The sequence below is a fragment of the Oryzias melastigma genome, linkage group LG1, assembly GCF_002922805.2.
Source record: "Oryzias melastigma strain HK-1 linkage group LG1, ASM292280v2, whole genome shotgun sequence".
NCBI classification, from domain to species: Eukaryota; Metazoa; Chordata; class Actinopteri; order Beloniformes; family Adrianichthyidae; genus Oryzias; species Oryzias melastigma.
The window spans coordinates 3041606-3067575 of record NC_050512.1 but is presented as its reverse complement, the minus strand read 5'-3'; the positions used below and the strand labels follow the sequence as shown (position 1 = coordinate 3067575).

The following is a 25970-nucleotide window of genomic DNA, read 5'->3' as shown; positions in this document are numbered from 1 at the left end:
GTGCTGACCCCTGATGGAAAATGCCGAAAGGTGAATATCTCCAGCACACAAAAATCTACTTGCTTCCTTCCTCAAGTCTGACATTTGCTCTATTTTTGCAAACATTTCATTTACAAGGAAATTTATTAAAAGGCAAGGATGCTCTCTATTCAAAAATGCATTTTTAGCTTTTAGTACTTTTTTCTGCTGCATGTAAAACAACCAGCTGGCTTAATAAAGTAGAAAAAGGCTTTTTTTTCTCCTTATTCAATCAAACTAAAACCCTATTGGACGAAGTACACATTTATTGTTGTTTACTTCTTAATTTGTTGGCCTCTGCAAAACATTTTTTCTTCTTGTTGTTGCTGTGCTAATTGCAATACAAATTCTTGTCATTAACAAAAAAAAAAAAGCATGATCACATGCCTGCCACAGATCGTTGTGCTCCATAATCATTTGCTTCATGAATATTTCACAGAGTTAAGTGGAGAAACTGAATTGTCCCAACTCTTTAAGTTCTGCCTGCAGCTGTGAACCTCTCCCAGTGTAGCTATTACTAGCTAGAGAAGCTGTAATACAAAGCTGGAGGGAGTCCCAAAAAAGTCCAAATGAAGCCTTTGCCACTTTTCTTTGCATGGCTGTGAAATGATAGCTTCTTCTAATTGCCCTGGGTACTTTATGGGGGTGAGTACAAGGTCTGAGAGTTTTAATTATACATCTGAAGTGCTGAAACTGTCTGTGGAGTTCACAAATTTGTTTTGGATCCTTGTTTTCACTTGTGCAAGCTTGAGTAAAACGGAGATTCTTGAGAGATTCCTTTGGAGATGATGACGCGTTTGCACTTTGAGGTTACTCAGAAAAAGCAGTGCCACACTTTCAAACTGGATGCTATACAGCCGCTTACAACAAAATTACCTGATTCTGTTGCTTGATTTTGGAAAATGATAGTGTCACTCTCCCTCCTTTAAGCTCACACATTTGCATCGTTCTGGAGACCGCCTTGCTTTCTTCACAACCCACATTACTGCAGCAAATCCAATGATCTATTCAGAATCGTGCACACAGTTTGAACTTGTGACTCATTCTGGGAAATGACACATCAAGATTATGCTGCTGAATATGTCTCATTTTGCAGTACGGGCTGCAAAATAATACATAATAAGCTAGAGTTTTGCTCGTGTGGGAGTGTATGCATAATGTTTACTTGGAATTTTTTATTGGTAAACACATACTCGGTTTACACCGCAGAATCACGATGACAAATCTGTCAGATGAAAAAGTATAAACTCGCAGGTAAATATATGGTGAAATGTTTGCTTCTTTAACATTTGTTCTCTAAGCTGGTGTATCTTCAGTCAGTGTCTTTTCATTGTCAGCTTTAGCAGTCCTGTCACATCTGGCTTTCTAGCGCTCACCACTTTGATCTCCATCTGTCAGAAACCAAATATTCAGTGTTTCTTCACAATCTTTTGGAGACGGAAACTGTGTCATGCCTGTCCAACACTGTGCTTTAATATACCCTAAAATGTGCCCCAATAGATGTTCTTTTTTCGTCAAAACTACCCATGTTATCTGTTCAGATTGCAAACTTTAGTCTCAGCACCATTCATCCCCTTCCACTTATACCACTGGTCCACTTTTGGTCCCTAGTCCCATTAGTTTCACTCTGTTTGTCCAATTTCATTTCAGGTGTGCGATGATATCTCTGCCAGGATATGCCCTCTGCACACAGCAGGCAACGCCGTCAAGTCAGGAACTGCCAATTTCACCAAGACATGGCTGAAATATGGGAAACCTGTTAACAATGCATCATGCAGCAGGGCATGGAATTCCTAAATTATGTGATTGTTTCAGAGAAAATAAGACTAATCTCTGGTGTCTTGGTGAACAGAGGAAGGAGTTCTTCAAATAATGGTGACATATTTTTGCCCCCCAAAAGAGCATTAATAATTCATCCAGTGCTCAGCAAAAAACAAATTAAAGTCTACCCCCCCAATAAATAAATGCAATATAATAAAAATCAAAATTGGTCTATGCTCGTAACAGATAACCAAAATGATTGAAAAAAAAAAAAGGCGACTCCAACAAAGTTGATGTTACATTATTTACAATGACACAAAACCTTTAGTCAACACAATTTAAGAACATAACATTTATTTGTATATTTACTCACCAGCCACTTTATCAGGTACACCTTGCTAGTACCAGGTTGGACCCCCTTTTATCTTCATAACCAAAGGTAATATATTTGGTTGAGATCTGGTGACTGTGGAGGTCATTAGAGTCCAGTGAACTCATTGTCATGTTCTAGAAACCAGTCTGAGAAGGTTCCAGCTTTATGACATCTTGGAAGTGGCATCAGAGGATAGTACATTGTAGTCATAAAGGGATGGACATGGTCAGTAACAGTACTCAGATATAGGCTGTGGAGATGTAACCATGCTCAATTTGTACTAAAAGACCCTAAGTGTGCCAAGAAAATACCCCCCACATCATTGCAAGGCAGGATGGATCCATGCTTTCATGTTCTTGACACCAAGTTCTGACCCATCCATTTTTGCTGTCTTCTATTGTCCAGTTTTGGTGAGTCTGTGTGAATTGTAGCCTCAGTTTTCTGTTCTTAGCTGACACGAGTGGTACCTAGTGTGTTCATCTGCTGCTGTAGCTCATCTGTCTCAAGGTTGGACGTGTTGTTCTCTCAGAGAAGTTCTTCTGTACATCTCGGTTGTAACCAGTGGTTTTTTTTAAGTTACTGTTGTCTTTCTATCAGCTGGAACCAGTCTGGTCATTCTCTGACCTCTGGCATCAACAAGACATTACTACCCACAGAACTGCCACTCACTGGATATTTTCTCTTTTTCTGACCATTCTCTGTAAACCCTAGAGATGGTTGCGGGTGAAAATCAGCAGTTTCTGAAGTACTCAGACCAGCCAGTCTGGCACCAACAACGAAGTCACGTTCAAAGTCATTTTAACCACCAACTTCTCGTTCTGATGCTCGATTTTAACTGCAGTAGATTGTCTGATTGTCTTGATCATGTCTTTATGCCTAAATGCTTTGAGATGGTGCCACATGATTGGATGATAAGAAATCTGCATTACTAATCAGTTGGACAGATGTGTTTAATAAAGTGGCCAATAAGGGTTAGGCTATAATACAAAAAACAAGTTACTTGACTCCACTTTTCAATTCAATTCAATTCAATTTTATTTATATAGCCCAAAATCACAAAGAGATTTGCCTCATTGGGCTTCAAAATATAAACAATTGTTAAAAACTAAACAGACTACATAAACTGGTTATCCCTGCCCTTAGACCCTCCCTCCCGGTAAGGAAAAACTCCTAAAAAAACCTGAGTTAGGAAAAAAAGAAGAAACCTTAGGGATTCCCACATGAAGGAGAGATCCTATCCCAGGACGGACAGGCGATACCAGAACAGTTAAAGAAAAATTAGCTTCTACAACTACGAATCTAAGAGTTCATTCAGATAAAGCTGAGGGATGAGTGATGATGAAGTCCATAGTCAAGATGAAGCAGAAGTGCAGTCCACGACCAGGAGGGAGATGACCCAGCGGGAATCACTCTCACTCAGAGATGCAGGATGGTGTCGGGGGCGTGGTCCACGGCCAAGAGTGGGAGCGTGGGCGATCCACCGGGCATCTGAAATCTCTCCCGCTCCCCAGAGGAGAGTGGGAAAGAAGAACAACATGTGAATGGAACTGCACCAACAAAAGCATGGAGAACTAAATACAATAAATAATACTTTTAACTCATGGTATACCAGAAAACCCATTTGTTAAATTGTAGATTGATTAGTTTTAGGTTGTTTAGGCAGAATAATACAGAACTACATTTCTATAAACAACATTACATTTTAATACTTATCTAGTGGTTATTTTGCTCATTTAACTTTGATGGCATTTTCATTTTTTTTAATTAGTTAAAATGAAATGAATGATGTAACCTTTAAACCCCCACTTTTCCTTTTCTCTAATCTTTTTAGGAAACTTAATTTTGAAATGTGGACTTAAAAGTCTTTGCCCATATCCTCTGTCAGTCTGAAACGGTTCCACATAAGTGTATGGCATTTAAGTAGCTTACATATAAGATAATGCATGGAAAGTGAATCCAATGCCATCACCACAAAGCTCAGTCGTGGTCTTTGTTTCTCGGAAAGCTGCTACAAAATGAGATCAAGTCTTGCAACCCCCTACATTTCTCCTGTTCATTTGCATACGCCTTCCACAATATAGTGTTCTTGAATCTCAAAGCTGACATCAACACAAGATGTGTACTGCAAGTTTTACATTTCACATGTACTTTAAGATTTGAGCTGTTTTTTTCTCTTAACTTCACTTCCATGGTTCAAAATGAACAAAAACACTGGTAGTTTAAAAGCACAGTGCAATTTTGTCTGAGTTTGCTTTTAGATCTTAGGACGTTGGAGTTAATGTGTTGAAATGACTTCCACACAGATTTACATCTCCTCTTTATGTGCATGACAACGACATAAAAAATAGCAAAATCTCATTATCTGCTGTGGGCATCTGTTGACATTTCGTGCATCCAGTTCTCTGCAGGATTTCAAAAAGAATAGAGCATTTGTGAGATGGTAGAGAAGTGATAAAATATTCAACTCTTCATCTGGATCTGTTATTTGTTTGAACAGCATAGTCATACAAATGCACAGATAAGCCCGACCAGATATGAGGGATGTGGTGTAATAAGATCTGTGGACACTGAAATGTCAACGGAAACCAACGATTTGATGCTTCTGCAAATTTAAGACATGCACTCCATCAGAGAGGAAGCTAAAACAAATATTGTCTTTTTTGTTCATGAAAAGTAGAAAAGTTTACTTTTGAAACTTTAATACTGTTTGTCAAATGTTCTGGATTGCTCCTCGTTAATAGCAGATACTGTCGGGTCTGGAGGCTTGGAGCATGAGTTGGAATGAGAGTTGAACATCAGTTTGACTAACGTTTAAAACCAGTCCGTGTTAGGAGTCAGTAACTGTCACAAACAGGCAGACAGCAGGTTCCACATGCAGCAGGTTTATTAGTTCAGACAGGAACTAAGCACAGCTAAAAGTCCACAAAACTAGGTCAGGATCAGACAGACAGAGGTTTATCAGTAACATGGGGTCATCCAAGAAGAGAGTAGAGTCAGAGTCCAGGTGAGGGTCAGGACAGGTGGATAAAGCAGGATTAGGTACACAGAAGATCAGGTCCAGATAGAAACGCTCAGTAATGCAGGCAGAGTGGCACAAACAATACTTTGCACTGAGTGAGGCTGTGTGCAGTGTTTAACCCTTTGGAACCGATGGACGCCCTGGGCCGTCCCGCTGTGCAGCCATCCGATCAACGTGATAAAACTCAGTCTAAAATGAACTTGAACTTTTTTTAATGTTCTGTAACAGATATTTTATTGAATTAAATGGAAATATCCTGACAGTAACAGTCTTCAGAAACAGTCATCTTACCATTAAAATGTTATGTCGGGCTACTCAGCTCTGCCTTTTTTTTTTTTTTTGTCAACAATGAGCCTCGTTTGCTCCAAAAAACAAATGCCAATCTGACTTTCTTTAGATTTTAAGGAAAAAAGCAAAAAACTGCAGCTACTTTGTCATTTAGATGTAGTTTTGTCTCCTAAATGTATAGACTGAAATATAGTTATGTTCCGTGTGATTTTCATATCAATACTATAACGTTACAGCGTTACATCTTTATATTTTTGGACTTCTTATTTTGAGACTTCATAACTTCTTCCAAGCTAGTTAACATAGAGTGCATTATAATGGTGTGTTGCATTAAAAAACACAATCTAAAACATGGCATGTGGCACAGAAAAAAACAAAAAACAGGACTGCGAGCCAGGCTGGATTCATGCTAGGATGTTTGTTAAGCTGCTCCCTGTCTAAGCAGGCATCGCTGCACAGTGGGATGGCAATGTCAAAACAAAGATGACTTTGTTATCAAAGCCATGACATGATGTAATGCGCTGCGCCTGTCTTTCAGTGAGCTGTGACTGGATACAAATTAATCAGAGCTGGGGACAGACACAGCAGTTGGTCTCCGCACACGTAGGCCGGCCGGCTCTTAATGACTCCACCGTGTCTTTTATTTACAATTGGTGAACATGATAACAGCCGTCGCCTCTGCTTTGAGTTGAATCATGAAATTTACCGTCCCCAGGTATAAAATGTGAACTACTTCTTCTTAGATTGACATAACTGATTATTTCATTTAACTTTAAAGTATGAAAGTCTGACAGTAATCACATCATTCAGCAGTGTTTTAGTATTAGTCTTCATATGGGACTACAACCTCAAATAGATTAAATCTCTCTCAGTGGACTCTTTTTTTACTCCACCACATGTCTCTGTTCTGCAAAACGGACCATTATAGAGGCTACTTCAGGTAGTAATACAGTAATAAACATGTCACAAGGCTTTTTTTTTCTTGTTCTGTTATTGTTTTTCTAAAAAACACAGGACAGATATCTTGTCACAAGTTGTTAACTAGTGCCTCTTCACATCCGAGTTTAACCTAAACTCACATGATGGCACTCCCAAAAATTGACTATTTCATGCATGGAGGTCACTACTTTCTAAAATAATCCCCCCGTATTTGCGAGGGTAAGGGACCATAGACCTCCGCGGATATGTCAAATCCACGAATGTGAAGAACCCCCCTCCCCCGCGGCCGAAGGATGTCCGTCACCGCTCCAAAACACTCCTGATCATGGAAACAGAAATAAGAGTAAAGATTAAAAAAATATATATTTAACATTCAAAACAGCAACTGTTGTTAATGGATAGATTTTTTTCAACTTGTAAATTTTACATTTATAGCTTTTTTTATTCAGTTTTTCTATTTGTTTTTTTTTTCAAATTGCCAAAATATTTTTTTTATTGAAACATTTTTTTTTTAATTTTCTGTTATTTTTTTTTTTTTAGTTTCAAAAGTTTTTTTTTTAATTTTCATTTTTGTTTTTCAAATGTACAATGTCTTGTTTTCAAATTTTCTTTTTCTTTTTCAGCTACAATGTCTTTTTTTCAAGTTTTCGATCTGTTTTTTTCCTTCACTTTACGCTGATCCTGATTTGATCCCAGATATGTCACCTTGCAAAAATTTCATACAAGCATCTTGAGTTTTCAAAGTTTTTGTGATGAAGCGGAAGAGTCGCGTGACTGGAAAAAAAAAAATCTGCAAAAGCGCAAATACTTGGGGGAACCCCATACAGCTTCAATACCAGATATATCATATATGCCATAAGATACTGAACAAAGAGAAGTAACATAACAGTTTATATTTGGTGGAAATTCAAATCCTTTGATGATTGATGCTGAGTTCATGACTATGACTTTCATTACACTATTCTCAGTTTGGAGACATTGCCTCTAACCATGTATAAATCCAGTTATAAGAGAGATAAATCACCATTACAACATGATATCAAATTTTAAATTATCTACAGTGATACTTAGAAATTACCATAAAATTACAGTGATGTTTTTTACTGCACAACATTCATGAAGTATAAATGAGTGGACAGGTAAATAAATATTGTTAGAATTTAAACATATAACTTTAAAAAATGACCCTAAAAATGAAGAAAAACACTTGGTAGAAAACGTCATTTTTTTATCATAAATTATGCATGGGAGGGTTAACTTTATTTCATATTTTAACATTTACACAATGGACCAAAGGTTTGGAAGTGTTCTAAAAACATTCAAAAGAAAAGTTTTTCACTTTTTCTGTGACACAAAAGAAAACAGATAAAAAAAAAAAGTTTGGCCCCACAACTGAGCTCTAAACAAATTTCAGCAATGGCCCATTTGATGAGCTTCCTTTACTCCCACCTTCTCCCATCTCTCTGATCCTGTAATTCAACAAAACATGAAGCCATGCTCTGAGGAGCTGCATCCCGAGCGTGGCTGCTGTCAGTGATGTACTCCACTGAGCTGCAGAAAGCTTCACTCTAATACAGTTTGGTGTAAGATGATAAGGCAGAGAAGGAAAATATTTGGATGAGATGATACGACATTTCACACAGTCACTGCACAAAACAAATGATGCAGAAGTTTCTTTGTCATGAAACGACTAAACCAGGCGTACTTTGGGACAGGATTGCAATTAGTGGTTTCTGTCTACACTTTACTTTAATTGCTGAAAAGTAACTCGAGCAAAAGAAATTTGCATTTCTCCTGATTAGTTATTTCTGAAACATTTTGAATTACACTCTGGCAGTGCAGAAAAAATCCTATTGGATTATGTCTGAAATTGAGATTTAGTGCAGTCAATGAATTAAAAAAAGTTCAATTAAAACAAAAAGGAGGTAGAGGAAGAATGACGAAGTGTTTGATGTATTTTGGGGATTTGCCATGGGTACAGAATTAGAAGTCTCAGAGGAATCACTCTCTTTTAATAATTTCGCATCTCAGAATAATTCATGATTAGTAATTTAGTCTAAGACACATTCAAGTAGGACCATTGTTGTCGAGAATTTTATAAAATAAAATGTGATCATAAGCTTAAAAAAAAATGAAGGCCCCTCTGGTGCAAGACTTCCTAAAATTTATCTACATCACTTTAAGTCATTTACATTCAGTTTCAATTAACTTTCAACAAACTAGATTGGAAGAAAAGAGATCTGCAAAGCCTGAACGAAGGCTCGCTTCCAGGGATCATGGAGCCACAACTTGCTAATGAGAGCCACATTTCATGTTCTCTCTTTTGAATTATTAAAGCTGATCTAAAACATTTACACTCAAACTGAAATCTTACAAAAAATAAAATAAAAATGCTGCATAGATGCAAGATTATTACAGAATATTGCTTAGCTGCTTTGATGCCAGTGCACACTGTGCATCAAATTCACCATCATAACCCGACGCATCCTAATGTAAGCAAACCAAAATCACAGCTTGTTCGTTCAAAAATGGAAGTGGAAATGACTAGCAGAAGAAATCAAGAGGACAACTCTGCTCTGCATATAGAAGACAGCAACTATATGCATGTTTTGAACATAAAATCACGTTTGACAAAAAAAATTCATAGAAAATAGACTTAATTATTATACCTATTCATTTTTCACTCTTGTTTACCTAAGCTCAAACATGCAAACCAACACATATTTTACAAACATTTTATGAATTTTGATCATATGACACACACTTCACTCAACATGTGGATTATTGATAAATCCTTTAATTTCTTATAAACCTGCAGTGCTCGCCTGCATAATTATGCACTCTTGCGCGTCTATGGAAGTGCAAGCGCATGCTCCTGTGTTCTGGTGGGCTGCAGTGTCACAAGGAGAGCAAGTTAGTTTGTGTTGGGATGCGCGTTTCAGAGACGGCTGCTTCAACTGAGGAGTTTTGGAGCTTAACCTCCTAATGGCACCTTTGCCTTGAGGCAACACCTTAAATTGCATTTCCTTTTCCTCTTAATCTTCTCAATTTTCTCCCTGCTCTTTTCTGTCTTACTTTGACTTTCCGTTCTCCCCACCCCGTCCTATCCATCCTGAAACTGCACCAACCCCTTGCAGTTTTTCTTTTGCTGCTTTACAGGATTTGGAAAAACGATGTATTTTGTTGTTCTTATCTGGTGCCCAAACAATGGTGAGTTTAAGTTTCTCCTTTAGATGCATATTGATCCAGGGATACAGAGAGATAGTTAAGCTAAAAGGCTATAGTGAAGATATTGTTCTAATTGGTCTATTGTAAACATATCTATGGAGCTACAATGTGACATAAGTGGAAATGTGTAAAAAAAGAAAGCAAAATGTTAATGTGATTTCCACAGTAAAGGGGATTCTGCTCTATTGGACTTTGTTTTTTAACCATAAACCTAACTATTAACGTAGTTCTATAATAATGTATTACACACTGCAGAGACAGAAAGCCTCTGGAGTTTGAGGGGTTCAGACTGGAAAAGTGTGTTGGTTTGTATCAAGTCCTGAACTTTGCGTTTAATCTGTTTTCAATATAGGAGTGTACGAAAATATTGATTAAGTGAAATATTGCAATACTTTATTTGGCGATACATGTATTAATTTCAAATACTGCCAAGGCGATATTTAATTAATAATCCAAAAACATGTAGTTCAGTCTTAATTTTGTTTTCCACTTAAATATTTCCTAAATCACCAAAAGAAAAGCATCATGAATTTGATTGGACAACTTGTTTATGAGATACAGCTGAAAAATGTATCATTAAATAACACGCATTTTACAATTTAAGTCATGTTTTTTGAAAAATAAAGAAATACTGATCTGTATTGTCTTTATATCGGGGTACACATCTTATGGCCAGACTCTTGCCAATACACACCGCTATTCAGGCTGCCGTCAACTAGACATTTCTGTTTCAAATCAAAGCTACAGTACAACACAGATTGTATACTACAGATACTACAGATTTCTTCAGTCATTGGCCAGGAATTACGAGGGCGGGGCAAAGCAATGACAGAAAGATGAATGGAATCCTCGTCAGGATACTTCACTTTTTCAAACTTAACAGTTTTGAATGTCTTTTTCATAGTCCGCATAGTCCACATCTGTGCGCTGACAAGTGACTATGACTTATAGATTGCCTGGAAAACAGTGTAAGAATCAACGTGTATCACATTAAAAGTTGATTGAATTCATCCACACACATTTCAATGAGTTGCTGTGTCTCATTGTTGCTTCATGTTTCTTGCAGCTCATTGGTTGCTTCCTTTCTATTCTGTTTACGTCCCATAGTGCGGTGACCGGTTGGTTCATTTGTTCGCTCTGAGCACAGTAGATTTATTAGTTTAATAGCTGTTCGATTCGTTTGTGAACGTCACATCTTTAGAGCACAAAGCATTCAGACTGAAGAAACTCAGACCAAACCAGAGCTCAGTCTGATTGGAAACACAGACTCCCTCAAACAATGGGTCAGAGAGCGGGTCCTGGTCCTGGAACAGGTTCCACTTGTGCATATTTATACTGAAAATGTGTTATCCCACAAAACTAACTCTGGTTCAGTCTGAAGTTTGAAATTAGATATATATATATTTATAAATGATTGAGACAATCCATGTTATACATTTAAGAAAGGATGCAAAACTACATTTTTAGTTATTCATTTATTAAAGAAACCAAATAAATGTCTCTAGTATTATTTCTGCATTCATGTGGCTAAACTATCTGTAAATCTTACTTTTATTAACAGCTTCTTAATTAAAGTGTTTTTATGTTTGAGTTTGCATTTTATGCTGTTCAGCCAACATATTCTAAGCAGGTGAAAAAGTTGACTTTAAATAACTATCCAGTATCCACCAAGTAAACGTGACTTTGTTTTTTAACAAATCAATCAATTCAACTTAGAGATAAATTATGTATTGACTCAACTCTGCTTAACTAAACTAAGTATTATGCATCTGTTTTTATTTATTTTTTACTTTTTGCATTTTGTTTGTACAGTTTATTAATTAATTAAATAACATTCAGACTAAAACAGTAGCTAGATTACTATGTTAATGAATGAAATACGTCACAGTGTTTTTTTTTTTTTTTTGCTTTCAAATATTTACTGCCTTGAAAAGTAGCCAAACAAACAAAAATAGGTTCTGTGATGGTGCAACTGATAGCACACTTAAGGACTCCACTGGTGAACGAAGCCTGACATCGAGGTGCAACGAGGAACGTCAGTCCAACTGACATTTGCCATTAGCGGATGAATTCCTGTGGAGAGGCAGAGGAGAGGGGGGCACAGAGGTAAAGGTTAAGAGTGACACGGGGCACCGGGACGGACAGACTGACAGCCGTGTTTGGCAAAGGTGAATGATGTTGATTCTGATGGCCGATCGTGGGTGTAGCTTCCGTGTGTAGCGTTCCTATCAACTCGCTGTCCTTCACAGTTCCACATATTCCCCGACTTGTTCTGTTGTTATCCGCGTCTTCACATGCCGGAATTCATGCATGCCTGCTCACAGCTGGTGTCAGCGTCTCGCTGATGGGCTGTCATTTTTTAGTCTGCATCTAATGGCTAATTAGGATCTGGTTAATGATCTCCTTTTCTCCTTAACTTCCTCTTTCTCTCTGTTTCTCCTCCATATACGATCCAGTGAGGGTTGGCTCTAAAGGGCACGGGGTGGGGAGTCATCATGAAGCGATCCAATCCCTTTTCTCAGGCGTTCTTTGAGAAACAGATGGACATGGAAGTCATCTGCAGCTGCTTTCTGTTCCGTCTTTGTCTCCTCTTTAAAGATGGATGGATAGACTTCCACTGTTTCTACAGATGTTCCACCTGTTCTGTGTTTGTTTAGGCGGAATATTTCATAAACGCTTGTCACAGGGATCGTTTTTAGTTGACTGCTTTATCACAGTGCGGAATAATCATTTTTGGAAAACTCCTTTTGAAGGAGAAATTATTTCAATGCTCAAGTAGGAACATTTTTAATTGGTTAGTGACTGGCGTAACACACAGCTTCATCACTGACACGTTTACCACTTAATTAGAAAACATTAAAAAAGACACACCATGGAGGCTTTTGGTTGATTTAAATACCCCAAACGCTCTAATTCCTGCCTGCTCTCATTTGATAGGTTCCATAGACTGTCACGACTGTTACATTTATTTTTCAAAGCTAATCACTAATATTTAAGAATGAGCATATTTTAAATTAAACTTTTTTGTTTCAGGCGTTCTCTCAGTCAGGAACAGTTTTTTTTTTTTCTTTTGCTTCATTTGCCGTTCTGCTTGGGAGGGTTTAGACACTTCCTGTTTCTCTTGACTTGTTCTGTAGTTCCATTCAGTCACCGATGTGACCAGAGCATCACTGGTGACCTTCTATGTGTTCTAGAAAAAAGCCTTCCATGAAAAGCAATGCTTCTCAACCCACCAAATAAAGACAAATCGCCTATTAATGCTTTAAAAGTTTGCCCCAGCGAGGGGAGCAGTTTTATTTAGTGGCTTTTAGGGTTGTAAAAAGGAATGCACGTTAACACAATTTTTCTAAATTTAACAAAATTAAAAAAAAGGGTTTTTTTCATCTTTTGTGTCCTTATTTATACAAATAAAACAGAGTTGTGCATATGGGCTTACCTTTCACAACAAAAGGGTTTTATTTAAAAAAAAAGAGTCACGAAAAACGTCATGAAAATCATTGGTAAGAAAGAGAATTCGTCTCTACAAGAGGTTTACGAGACCTGCGTCAGGTGACAGGAAAAAAGAATCATAATCTTACCCACAGGGGGGCGCTACTGAGCAATGAGACACAACAGCAACAGATCCAAACTATACACAAACAAGATACAAACTTTATCCCAACACTGCTCAACAAGTCTGATAGGAACCCATTTTATCTAAATTATGAACTGCTTTACTGAACTTATTAGAAATACGCACACACATTATATATATATACACTTTTAACTACCACTATTTTGAAGGCTGTTTTTTTTTACATTGTGATTCGTGACTTTTATGGATTTTTGACAATGTACTTGATATATTACGGGTGTTTTAAATTTCTTTTATGATTTTAACCATTTCTGACATTGAGGCAGTGTGAAAACAACTTCTTCCTAGATGTGTTAACTATGACACATCATTTTTAATATTCTATCTGTTTCTCTTATGTATGTTGTTTACTGTTGCATTGGAACTTGTACAGAGTTGTGTGCGTGCACAAATGTAGTTATGCAGCCACTGGTACTGTAAATGCAAGACAAATTTCCTTTGGGACAATAACGTATATTTAATTGGATTTGATCCGATTCAGCTCTATTTTATGTCCCTTTTCCAATTAATTATTTAACTATGAGATTGTCTTTTTTGGGTGAAATAGAAACCTGCCAGCTTGGCTGTAAGCAAAGGTGAAGAACAAGAGAATTCAGAGAGTATATTTCATTAAGAAATTATTTGTTTCCACTGTTCCTTTATTATTCTATTTTCCTCATACCTCCATCCATGGGAAAGAGTCTGGCTAAATTCCAGTGCACTAAATTTGTCTTGCAGCTAAAACACAACATGTTGCAGCTTTACCTAAAGTGTCACAGCTTGTGTGTGTGTGTGTGTGTGTCTGTGTATACACTAGAAAGCAGTGTATAGCTTGTCAGTTTGATGCAGGGGTAATCAGCCTGGCTAATGGAGTCCTCAGGCAATTAATGAGTGCCTCAACTCCACTGAAGATGAGACATAAAGAACACACACAGCCAAACAAACAAGCACAAACACCCATACACTCATCACACACATAAACCACCACACTGATGCACTAAACTTCTCAAACCACCCAAGTCAGCATTTCCATTTAAAACCAATTACTGAGGGCATATTTCATTTTCTAGTAGATCTCCACTAGCTACACAGAACAACAGAGCAAGTCATTGCAGCCATCAGTTATCAATGACAATTAATCAATACAATAATGCAACTCACTGTAGAGAGCTGGTGAATGCACCAGCAGAGAACATGCAGAATCTCACAAACAATAAACAAACCAACACGTATTTGAGTATAAACTTGGTTGAAAATACAACTCAACATTGAAATTGTTTTTTAAGAATTTCAAGAATTCATGTTTAGTTTGACTTTATTGTAATGAACTAAGAAATACAAGATATGTTTCATCTCAATCCTTTGTTTACCCACTTATTCCTGTGCAAGGTCACTAGCTGTAGGGCAAAGATGAGGTCTACACCGTGGACAGTTCACTGGTCCGTTGCAGGATCATTTATGCCTCGTTGTACTGAGCAGTCTGGACTGGTACTTTGAGCATTCTCATTACAAAATAGACCCATTAAGCAGAAGTGACTCGTACCATTTTTGGTCCTCCGTTGGTTGTAGGTCAATAAATAAATGAAAGGGTGGAGCTACTGTCGTCACATGATGAAATCCATTGAGTGGTGGAAAGGTTTTACGACAACAGCAAGCGTCCAACCAGCACTTTTCCTGACTCAAGATCCAAGCCAAAAGTTTTGTTTTGACAATCTGAATTCTTCTTCGCCTCCCACAATCTCATTGCAGAGATTAAATTCTTTAGATTCAGTATTCCCTCCCTGTAGTCACACAGCTATGATGCATAGCTACTTCATCTGTCTTTACCTCGCATGGACCTTGATGGTGAAGCGCAATGGAAACGCTCTATTGAGTTGCCCAGACCGTTCCAAACCAGCCAGGAAAGGTCCGGTCTGGACTACTCAGTGGAAATTACACACACACACACCCAAGGGACAATTTAAAATCACCAATGAACCAATGAAGCATCTCTATGGACAGCTCCGGATTAACAGCGATGTGAATGAAAAAATACTCAGAAATGCATTTTTAAGCTTAATTTGCATTACAAACATCCTCCATCATCAGTAAAATGCAACAAGAGCCTGTCATAAACAACAAAAAACAATTTTCATTGGAGTGGGTCTTTAGCCTTCTAACACTGGAGATGTCATCGGCGATACCTAGGAGAAACACGCTCTTTGACATATCGACCATTCATGGTAAATGGCGTTTACTTGTACAGCACTTTTCTACCTTCCTTAAAGGCCCAAAGCGTTTTATAGTCACAGACCCATTCACACACACGTGAACACTGGCGCAAACCTTCCACCAGATGCAAGGTGGGGTTCAGTGTCTTACCCAAGGATGGAATCAAACCCACAATCTGCTGACCAGGAGTCAACCACCCACCACTGCACTTTGTGATACATGTGTATCATGTTACATTCTACAAACACGGGTACCAACCTGTAACCACCTGTAGCAATGTGGGGCTCAGTGTCTTTCCCATAGGTGAGAAAAGCGGGAACCGAACCGGCAGAGATTGGATGTTCTACATCTTCTGCCTCTTGATGTTGGTGGGACTCCAGAGACACCAGCAGCTTCAATATGGGCTTGCTGCTTTGTAATGGCATTTAGCAGCTGCTCTCTTAATCTAATGTATGTGTCTGTCAGAAACTTTCATCATTCTGCCTTTATCTGCACTGACCTGTGTGTGTGATCTGATGCATTTAAATATTTTACACTTTTCAGCAGGAGAGATCCTTGTCTTTCCTGTATTGCTTGAAAATGTTGTTCTGCTTAATAGTGTGGAAAGAATTTCTTTAGTAGTTTTTCCTTTAATTGAACTCACCTGGTAAACTAAAGATCACTGGTGTCTTAGATCAATGTGAGAAGAGAGACAATATCATCCATGAGTTTCATTGAAAAACAAACAATTTGGTTTTTTTGGCACTTAAATACAATCTGTAGAATAACTTGGAATACACTGTATAGTGTAGAACTTTCCAATTGCCTGTGTTTTAAAGAATTTGGACACATGCTCATTAATTTTTAAATGTCAACTATAACAACAACTGTTTGCTGAAGTAAAAACCTAATAAATGTGAACATTTTACAAAGACTATTTACTAATCCACTGTTTGCATGATAAAACTGTGATTATAAAAAATAAAATAAAATATATACTTTTAAATTACAAATTGTTCATATGCAATGCATTGTGGTATATATGACAATTTAGTGAGCACACATCTATAGCACTAGATTTTTAAAATATATATTTAGAAATCCTTACAAAATGGCAAACACCTTAAATAAAGTAGCTGGAATGGGGAGTAGTGAATGAATTCAGTAGCTATGGTCTGTAAATGCTGCCTAAAGGTTTAGGTTATTTGAAGAAGTAGCTTCTACTTTAGTATTGATCAGTTTGCCACATATCCTCTGATGTGTGTCATTGATCTCATTTGAGTCTAGTGATCAGCCCCTTTGACGAAGCAGATCACATTTAAGTGGCTGATATTTTTTTCCCTCTGAGGCCCCAGAAATTTGACAGAAAGCTGAAAGGAGGAGGTGGTGTGTTTAGGACAAAGAAAATACATCAAAGGGAAGCAAATGAATACAAAAAAGTAATTAACTTTAATAAAATGAAAAGAGTGTTTTACTAAATGTATTAAAATGTTATTTAGTTCTTCAGATAATACATTTCTAAGTGCATTTTCAAATCACTAAATGTAATAATCTATTAATAATGAATACAATTTCTTTTTAAAAATGCAATTTAAGATGTGTGATTGCAATAGACTTTGCGATTTAATTGTTTAATTAGAAATCAAGTTTAGTCCTGTTTATTTTTATTTCACTTTTTATTGTTAATGATTAAGCTCTTACTAGTTCACAGAGCGGCCTCATCCAGCTCCATGCAGGATACATAAAACTGCTGGAGACGTGGACCGAACAAGTTCCAGTGGTTGACCTTTTCTTTTCTTTATATAAAGAGAGTCTAGAGGAAAAAAAAGAAAACTTTGTTTGACCTCAGGAGAAACATTCTACATCATTGTTAAGTTACTGGATAAATGCACAGTAGACACGGCATTTTTATCTGAGTGCTAAAAATCCAGAAGGGAAGAACACAGCCTCACATAATTAAGCTACATTTATGACCAGCTGACAGCAAAAAGAAAAGGTCACACTTCTCTGGACCGAAGTGGCAGCTTCTTCTTTTCTTCATTTCTTTTTCCCTCTCGCGCGTGAACCTCGTCATAAACACCCTGCTGCTCTCAGTTTCATCAAAGAACCTCTGGCATTTGTTCTCTGTCTTTTTAATCTATTTTTTTAAAGGGTTAAAAATGTAGATTCAATGGTTTAATGCAGACTTTTTCTTTTACTGTCCAAAAGTATAAATAACTAATGTTACAGAATGAGTCTGACTAAAGTGAGGTGTGTACAACGAACAGATTTAAAGGGGCCATCCCATAAAAAACAACTTTTTGAGCTTTTAAGGGTTTTATAATGTTCATTCCTCACTATAAATGACCCCAAAGTGGTTGAATTTATCCAAGATCCTGAACGTATCCGAGAATGGCGCAAGCAGGCGGGGGATATTAGGAAGACAGCTGGAGAATGGGAGCAGACTATTTCCTGGTGAAGGAAAGGAGCAGGATAATTTTGTGAGGAAAAACCAAGTGGCAAAATGGGAAAACTGGTTTGAACTTGATTTATTGAGCAAAGTCAGGAAGGCGTTTTGATACAAGATTAGTTATGGTTCAAAGAGAAAAGGAACGTTCATAGCCAGTGCTAATCAGAACAATGCTCTCATCATTTCAATACATTTTTTGACCCAATCTCACTGCAAAATGAACCCATGATCCGTCACCATTCTGTCTAGGCCAAATTCTAGGGATAAATACCTGAGCTGCACTGTATGTACATCCTTAAAAAAAATTCAATGTGTTTTTTTTTGTGTGTGACAAGCTGACGAAGATGGTCCAAGGATGACGTCATGAAATGGGCGCCACCCGCAATAAGCGAAAGGCGGAGCCTCATAGATCGAGTCGTTTTACTTCCAGGTATAAAAATAGTTCACAAAAATGACTCATCTTTCATAGATATTTTGCTTTTGAGTGTTTCAGAGGTAATATATGATCATATTGTAGCAAATCAGCGACAAAGGAAGCTCAGAGGAAATCGTCAGGAACTTTGGCTTTTATTTTGACAACACACAAGGGCACAACGAGAGGGGGGATCATCAGCCTCTCCCTCATTCTCACTCAAGGTGCAGGACAAAGTCAAACAACAGAATAAAATAAACAAATGCCAGCAAGTGTTAAACAATGCCAAAAAGTGTTAAACAGTCAGACAATGAAACACATTAACGAAAACTAAAACTTTAATCCAATTACAACCTGAAAGGCAAAAGAAATATTACCCACAATTCCCTGTGGTGCAGACCCGACAGCAAGATCAACGTGCCTGCGACCGTCACTACAATATATAGGGGTATAATTTACTCTAAAAGGCTTTTAAAAAGCATGGTATGGACCCTTTAAAGCTTTTTTTTTGTGATCTAAATTAGCTCTAGTAAATAAATCTACTGCTATGAATGCTTAAAATAATTTCTTTAAAGAATATAGATGTCAAAATTACAAAAATTTAGATTGATGAACAAAAAACACTTTTTATACTAATTTTCACTATAACTTTATTGATGTGATGCAGTTCAATGATATCTAATTAACATACTGTAAATGACTATATGGGGGTCTTTTATGTCCCAAAGTCTCACATGAATAAAGACAGAATAAATTGTTCTATAGTGATTCAGTACCTGGAATCATCAATATAATAACCATTGGTGAGCTAAGAAAGGAAATAACAATATTTCAGATCAAATTTACTGGAATCTGAAGCCTGATTCATTGATCACTCTTTTTTTTCAGATTTTCTGCCACAATTTGTACATTAATGACAACTTCCTGTCATTTGTCAGTTAGGGCCAAAAAAAAAAATATTCATCTATTATATTTGTCTTGTTTTTTTTCAGTTGCATTTTTCAAAACAACTTGAGCTTTTTTTTTTACTCTTGACCCCCAGACAAAACCCCATGGAGCATTGCAGCTTTATCAGCACTGCCTCCCTGTGAGAAGCTGTGAGATTCCTTTTAATCATCAAACCTTCATGTTTGATTGCCCTCCCTGTGCGCTTTACATCACCTTTGATGATGCCACTTCTTTAGACATATAAACATGCAGAAAAAACAACTCATACACTGAAATCTGAAACCGACAGGCTTACAGCCTCAAGTTCTCCAAATAAAACAAGAATAGGAATGTGTGTGTGAATGGGTGAATGGGTCTGTGACTAATTTTCTTGAACGCACTCATTAGTTTTACTTTGAAATCAGGAAGTTTCACCGACACGAAGATTTATTTACTTCCTTTGACAGTAGCACTGCACATTCTGCTTTGTTTTAGTTCATAAACTTAAAATCCAACATTATTCTGCATTTCAGACCAATAACTACATTGTTCCCAAATAATATTTTACTACACTCTACTATATTTATAAAGATCACTCAGCGATCCTTGATGTACTTGAATTTTTTGAGAGCAGATCGCGAGTATCCGAGGACGCGGATACTTGTTACAGCCCTAGTGCATGCACACACACACACACACACACACACACACACACATTTCAAAGTAGGACAATTTTTTTTATTATTCTAATGTGTCGTGACTTTCTATGTATTTTTATGTCAATCCCCCTTGTGTTCAACATCATGTTGATGAAAAGTGCTAAATAAAGAAAGTAGTTGATTGATTATCCCTCCCAATCTTACAATCTGTTCAAATCTATACATATTTCTGCATCAAAATTTTTATTATCTTTAAATACATTTAAAAGGGGGACATTGGACGGTTTATTTGAAAAGGAAATACATTTAGGAACTAAAACATAAACCTTGTTTAGGTTAAGCTAACTTTAGGAAAAAGGTCCAGGATGATCCCCATGAAATGCCTTTACACACACTTCTACATAACACACTCTAAATTTTCCGTTTCTTATGTTACTCAAAAACCACGAGCGTCGACCTTGTTGTGACCAAGTGGTACATATTTACAGAGAGCTATTATCCATCCTACTAGAGTGTGAATTTTACACCAGACATGTGCCTTGTATTCTGATGGAATAATTACTCTTCACACCCACCGTGAAGTGAAGAGGATAATGAGATTTGTAAATAAGAGGCAGCCATTTTGGCTGCGGCCAGCTTACTTCCCATCCTCAGTGGTGTCTTTTGACAGGTGTGTGAGAGTTGATGTTTGTGCTCCAATATGCACATCATGTGTTGTGTTTCTCTGAAAACCAAAACATGGGAGAATATAAAGTGGATTTGACTATAGTCTTTTTTTTTTCTTCTTTGAGGAAGATAAACCAGCTAAATAGTGGTTGTGTGAAATGATTTATGTCATATACTTTGGCTTTGCTTCACAAAACCTATGATGAATCTTGTAGATGACTATTCTCATGCAATGAAAGGGAAATGTGTCTTTCTGCTGGTGAAGTACCTTCATTAAGAAACCTTAATAGGTACCATGGTGACAAACTCTAATGGATCTGCAGCCTGCCTTTTGGAAGTAAAATGTTGGTTTCTTAAAATTTCAGAAACAGAACAAAAGACTGAAAATAGAACTTAAAAACACAGAATCTGCATAAAAGAAACCTCAATATGATGATGAGTGGCTCCATAAAGTTCCTGACTTGAAAAAGAATTTTGCTATGGGGAGGGTCATCAAATGGCAACAAGAGGACCGCTGTGAATATGGAGTGGGTGAGTGCTTCACATTAGAAAGTGAGTTCAGTGTTACAAGGTTTTACTAGCACAGATATTATCTCTGACCTGTGGCTGTGTAGATGCATATGTCTTTTGTCTTCCTCACCAGATCAATGAAAGATGTGAGCTTTCAATGCACTGTTTCTAAGAAGAAAGTGGAGCGCTGGTTCAAAACGTCTCCTAAAATCTATACTTAGCTTAAAATGTGAAAGCTGCACATTTTGACAGTTGGAAAACATACGGAGAAGTTTGTTGATATCAAATCATTTCAATGACACATTTGTCTAAACTTTATTTTAATAAAAACCGTAAAGAAGAAAAAATCTCCAGTCGAGCAGGACGTTGCAGGAGCTGAATGAATCCTTGAAAAGCTCTGCAGAATGTGCTTTTGAAAAAGAAAATGTAAATGAGGAGAAAGCTTGCGAGTGTGAGCAACAGGAGCATCAGCTACATTTAGCATCTAATGCAGCAGCAGGCTATCGCCATGGTGACAGATCTCTGATTGGGCTTTACTCACACCGTCTCAGTGTTCAAAGTTCAATTAAAAAGTTTGGAAGCATTTAGAGAGAGGGTCTTTTGTTGTAAAAAGATGCAACTCTAAATTATATATATATGTGTGTGTGTGTATATACATACATACATACATACTGCATATTATACACATAACATTTGGTGTTGCATCTTATATAATTAGTTTTTTACACTTATGGTTACTTTTAAAAATGAACATGTTATTTACAATTTATTTATTTTAAATGATCTTTTTTACTTGCACTTTTGTTATATTTGAGTCAGTGAGACCAAAACTTTATATATCGTTTGTGGCAGTTCACTTTTAAAAGCAAGTCACAACAAAGGATTTCTAAAGATATAAAAAAAAAACAGATTTATTTATAATTCACACAAACCTTGTGACCTTTTCTTTCTTTTTTTTTTTTAGAATTTTTCCAGATATTTTCTGCTAAACTTATTTTAGTAATTTGCTTGTACAGTAAACCTGAATTACATGAATGGGCACATGATGTTCCCCCCATGGCCACTGTGATGAGGAACGACTCCCATGATAGGAAGAAACCTCCAGTAAAACCAGATGTCGTCATGGGGACCGTCTCCTGCATGAAGACAGAAAGGAGAAAGACTGACAAAAACAAGAGAATCTTTCAAAACCATGAGCAGTCTACATGTCTGTAGGAGGCTTTCTGCAAAACTCCTCCAGCTTTACACCCCCACAACCGTGAAAAGGATGGTGGAGATTTGTGTAAACCCCCCTCACTTACAGTAATCTTTGAAACAAACTTTCCTGATGACCTATTTGAACTTCACTGTGTTCCTCTGAGAAAAGGGCGGTTCATGTTGCCACAGGAGGGCTTGATCTACAATTAAACTGCAGCTTTCCAAACTGTTCCATTAAAACATTCACAGCACAGGAAAGGAAGATGCTACAGCTCATAATTAGGTCAGCGGAAAGAAAAATGGGAGCCTCTAGCACTTACAAACCTCATGAATCTTAAGGATGGCAGAAAAAAATCATTATCAACTCCCTTCATATTGGAATCAAGCTTTTCCAGTCCCTACTCTGTGACACACACTCTGTTTGCCGATATATGATATTTTTCATTTAATTGTACATTTCTTGATTTGACTATTTATAATAAATAAAGGAGGTGTGTCTGCTGGTTTAGCATTTTTCCTTGATTTAAACAAACCCACTGTTCATCGTCCCTTCTTTACCTGGGGTAAGGAATTCAAGGCAAGCTACTGTTGATGAAATGTCCACCTAGAGTAACTCTGTCATCCTCTAACTCCTCTCAGTTTTCTCTAACAGTAGTCCAGACTGTTGGATCGCTGTCACCTCTGAGCGTTAAGAGCTCATTGAATTGCTTTAGATTGAAGCATCTAGCTGATCTATTGGAATCCTGACAGTCTTAATTGTAAAGCTCGCTCGCGCGTAGAGGATGAAGTGACATGATGGTTTTCTAAGTGCTTGTCTCTTTCTTTCAAAGAAATTTAGCTTTTGATTTCTTTTTGTCAAAGTCAAATCTTAAATCTAGGAAACTTGAAGGCTTTAAAGTGCATGAGATATTTAGCTCAAACAATTTGAGTACCTTTTCACAGAAATCTTTAAATGACATTCTATACTCTGAATGCTTTATTAGACACATCTAATCTGGATCTGGATCTTCAGAACTGCTCTAATACTTTGGATTCTAGGGTCTAAATCAGGGGTGTCAAACTCATTTTGGTTCAGGAGCCACATTCAGCCTGTCTGATCTCAAGTGGGCGGGTCCAGTAACAATAACAAGATAACCTATGGTCATCTTGTTATTGTTAGCTTTGTTTTTCTCTCGGTTGGAAAAAAAAACCTAAACCAATAACCTAATAATCGTCAGCAAATCATTTTTACACCAGAATGAAGGTTTTAAGAGTATTTCGGTTTAAACTGCAGCAGATTGTCTTGATCATGTCTGCACGCATAAATACATTGTGTTGCTGCCATGTGATTGGCTGATTAGAAAGTTGACGATGTCATCGAGGGTTTGCTTCGTCTAAATTAGAAGACACTATTTTTCCATATCTCTCCGTCTGGAGGGCTAAATGTAGAGATAGGAGGGAAGCTGTGGGGGTAGGGGAAGAATTCAGATTCTGTCATAATCAGACAAAATAAGGAAATAGTTACAACACAAATGTCGTCTGATTAGTTGACAAAACTTAGGGTTGATCTGCCAATACTACTGCATGAAAGTTTCAGTGAAACAGTTGGATTAGGTGTGTTTTTGGCCGTCTTCCATTCTTCCACTGATTAACTGAAATTATATGTCTGTCACGCAGACATAAGACAGAGTTTGGTGAACCTGCAAACACTCTGAATAAGTCGTGCTCGTGTCATTTTCCGAGAAGCTTTGCAGTAAAACATGCAAATTTGTCTTCGTTTCAGACATCTTTTCTGTTTGTCTGCAATTGTTTAAACTGCGAGGTTCCTGTTTGCACATTTTGTCACACTTTTTTGGTAATGAGAAAAGGTAATTCTCCATGCAGCAGTACTAGAACTGCTCTGAGTTTGTGGTATCTGCATTTTCCATGATGTTTGAGCTCCACCCGCTCTCTTCTGCTTCTGCACAATGAGCTGAAACGTCTGCCAGTCCCAACTCTCTTCACTTCTGGCCTGTTCATTGTAGAGAATCATGGAGTACTTCATCACATAAACAGTGACTTGCAGCTTATAATAACTTTTTCTCCAACCAGCGGTTTATTTAATTAATCATGAATGAATGAATTAATTTACAAAAATATGATATAAAATAATGAATAAGTAAATTAATGAATGAAAAAAAAGAATTAATAAATTAATGAATAATTGAGCGAATTAATTAATATATAAATTATAGATCGATTAATAAATGAATGAGTGAATGAATGAATAACAGATAAATTAAAGATAGATCGATAAAAATTAATGCAAGGATAAATGATTGATGGATAAATGAATTAATTACTTCTAGACAGATAAATCTAGAAGTAATAAATAAAAGTTATAAATGAATGAGTGAATTAATTAATGAATAATTGAGTGAATGATAAATAGATTGATAAAAAAGGAATGAGAGAGTGAATGAATGAATGAATGAATTACTGACAGATAATCAAATGAATGAGAGAATGAATGATAGATAAAATTAATAAATAATGAATAATGAACGAATGTTAGATAAATAAATAATTACACAAATTAAAAAAATGAATGAAAATAAAAAGAATTAATAGATAAATACATTTACAAAGAGTCCTTTTTTTCATTTGGGAGATGCTTCACTCTACTTTTTTAACATGCATCTGCATTTTAAGTTACTTTAAAAAGAAAAAAAAACAAAAAACAAATCTACATTGCAGTGTTGTAATAGTTTAGTTTTTTTTTTAATCATTTTGCATTCAAAGCCAGTAGAAATCCTCCCACACCTCCTGGTCTGTCTGTCCATGAAACAGAATCCATGATTAGACTCTGACTGACCAACAGATCTGGTCAGCGGTGCAGCCACTTCATGATCCCACAGATCATTAAGGTTCCTCTAACTGCTCTGGACAGTCCTCATTGTCATCTGCATGCTGTCAGAGCTGAGCTGGCAGAATGCTGCATGCCTCTTGTGGTAATGGTCTCTCTGCACCATCTGCCAGTTAGAGGCCTAAAAACTTGCTTTCTAATTACAGGACTTAAAGTCCCATTACGCACTAATTTAACCAAATTTAATCAAATGGTCGTAAAATGCAATTGTCTCCATTTTTTATGCTTTTAGGTGACTTGGTGCAAAGCTCAGATAAATGTATTTAGGGATATTTGAAACATTTTTATTTTTTTAATCCACACCATGTAGAATATTGTGAATATTGTGGGTTTTTCATATCAGGGCACTGGGAACATCATCTGATTCTTTGCAGCTCCCAAAATGAGATAGATGGAGCCCAAATGAACAACAGCCCACGTTGCATCCTGTCAATAGCTTCTGCATCTGGGCTGAGCTGTGATGTGGAGAGAAATGTGTCGTCTTCGACTGGTTCCTTTCAAAACGAGAGCGGCCGGCAGGCACCGCTGATACCAAGTTTAATAACAGGAGTAAGCACATCTATAAAGGGAAATGTACAGGCAGTTTGCAGGTCTGAAGCATTTATGAGGGTGTTGACTGAATGCCAAGAGGGAGCTGCAAAACCAATATTGACTAGAAGGAAATTAAACTGTTAAATATATTCTAAAAATTGTTGTGACAGTAAATGATGTATTCATTTGTATAAATAAGGGGGACAAAGTTCAAGACCCTCGTCAATCTTCGAAAGCAACAATTGACGTCAACAAATGGCAAAATTATTAAAACTAAATGTGGATTTTTTTTTTTTTGTACTTTTA

At 36.9% G+C, this 25970-nt stretch overlaps 1 protein-coding gene across 1 annotated transcript in view; it reads left to right on the top strand.

The window, feature by feature from the left end:
* Nucleotides 1-25970, top strand: part of LOC112137166 (zeta-sarcoglycan) — a gene marked incomplete at its 3' end in the record, with an annotated part of 352152 nt that overhangs the window by 150895 nt on the left and 175287 nt on the right.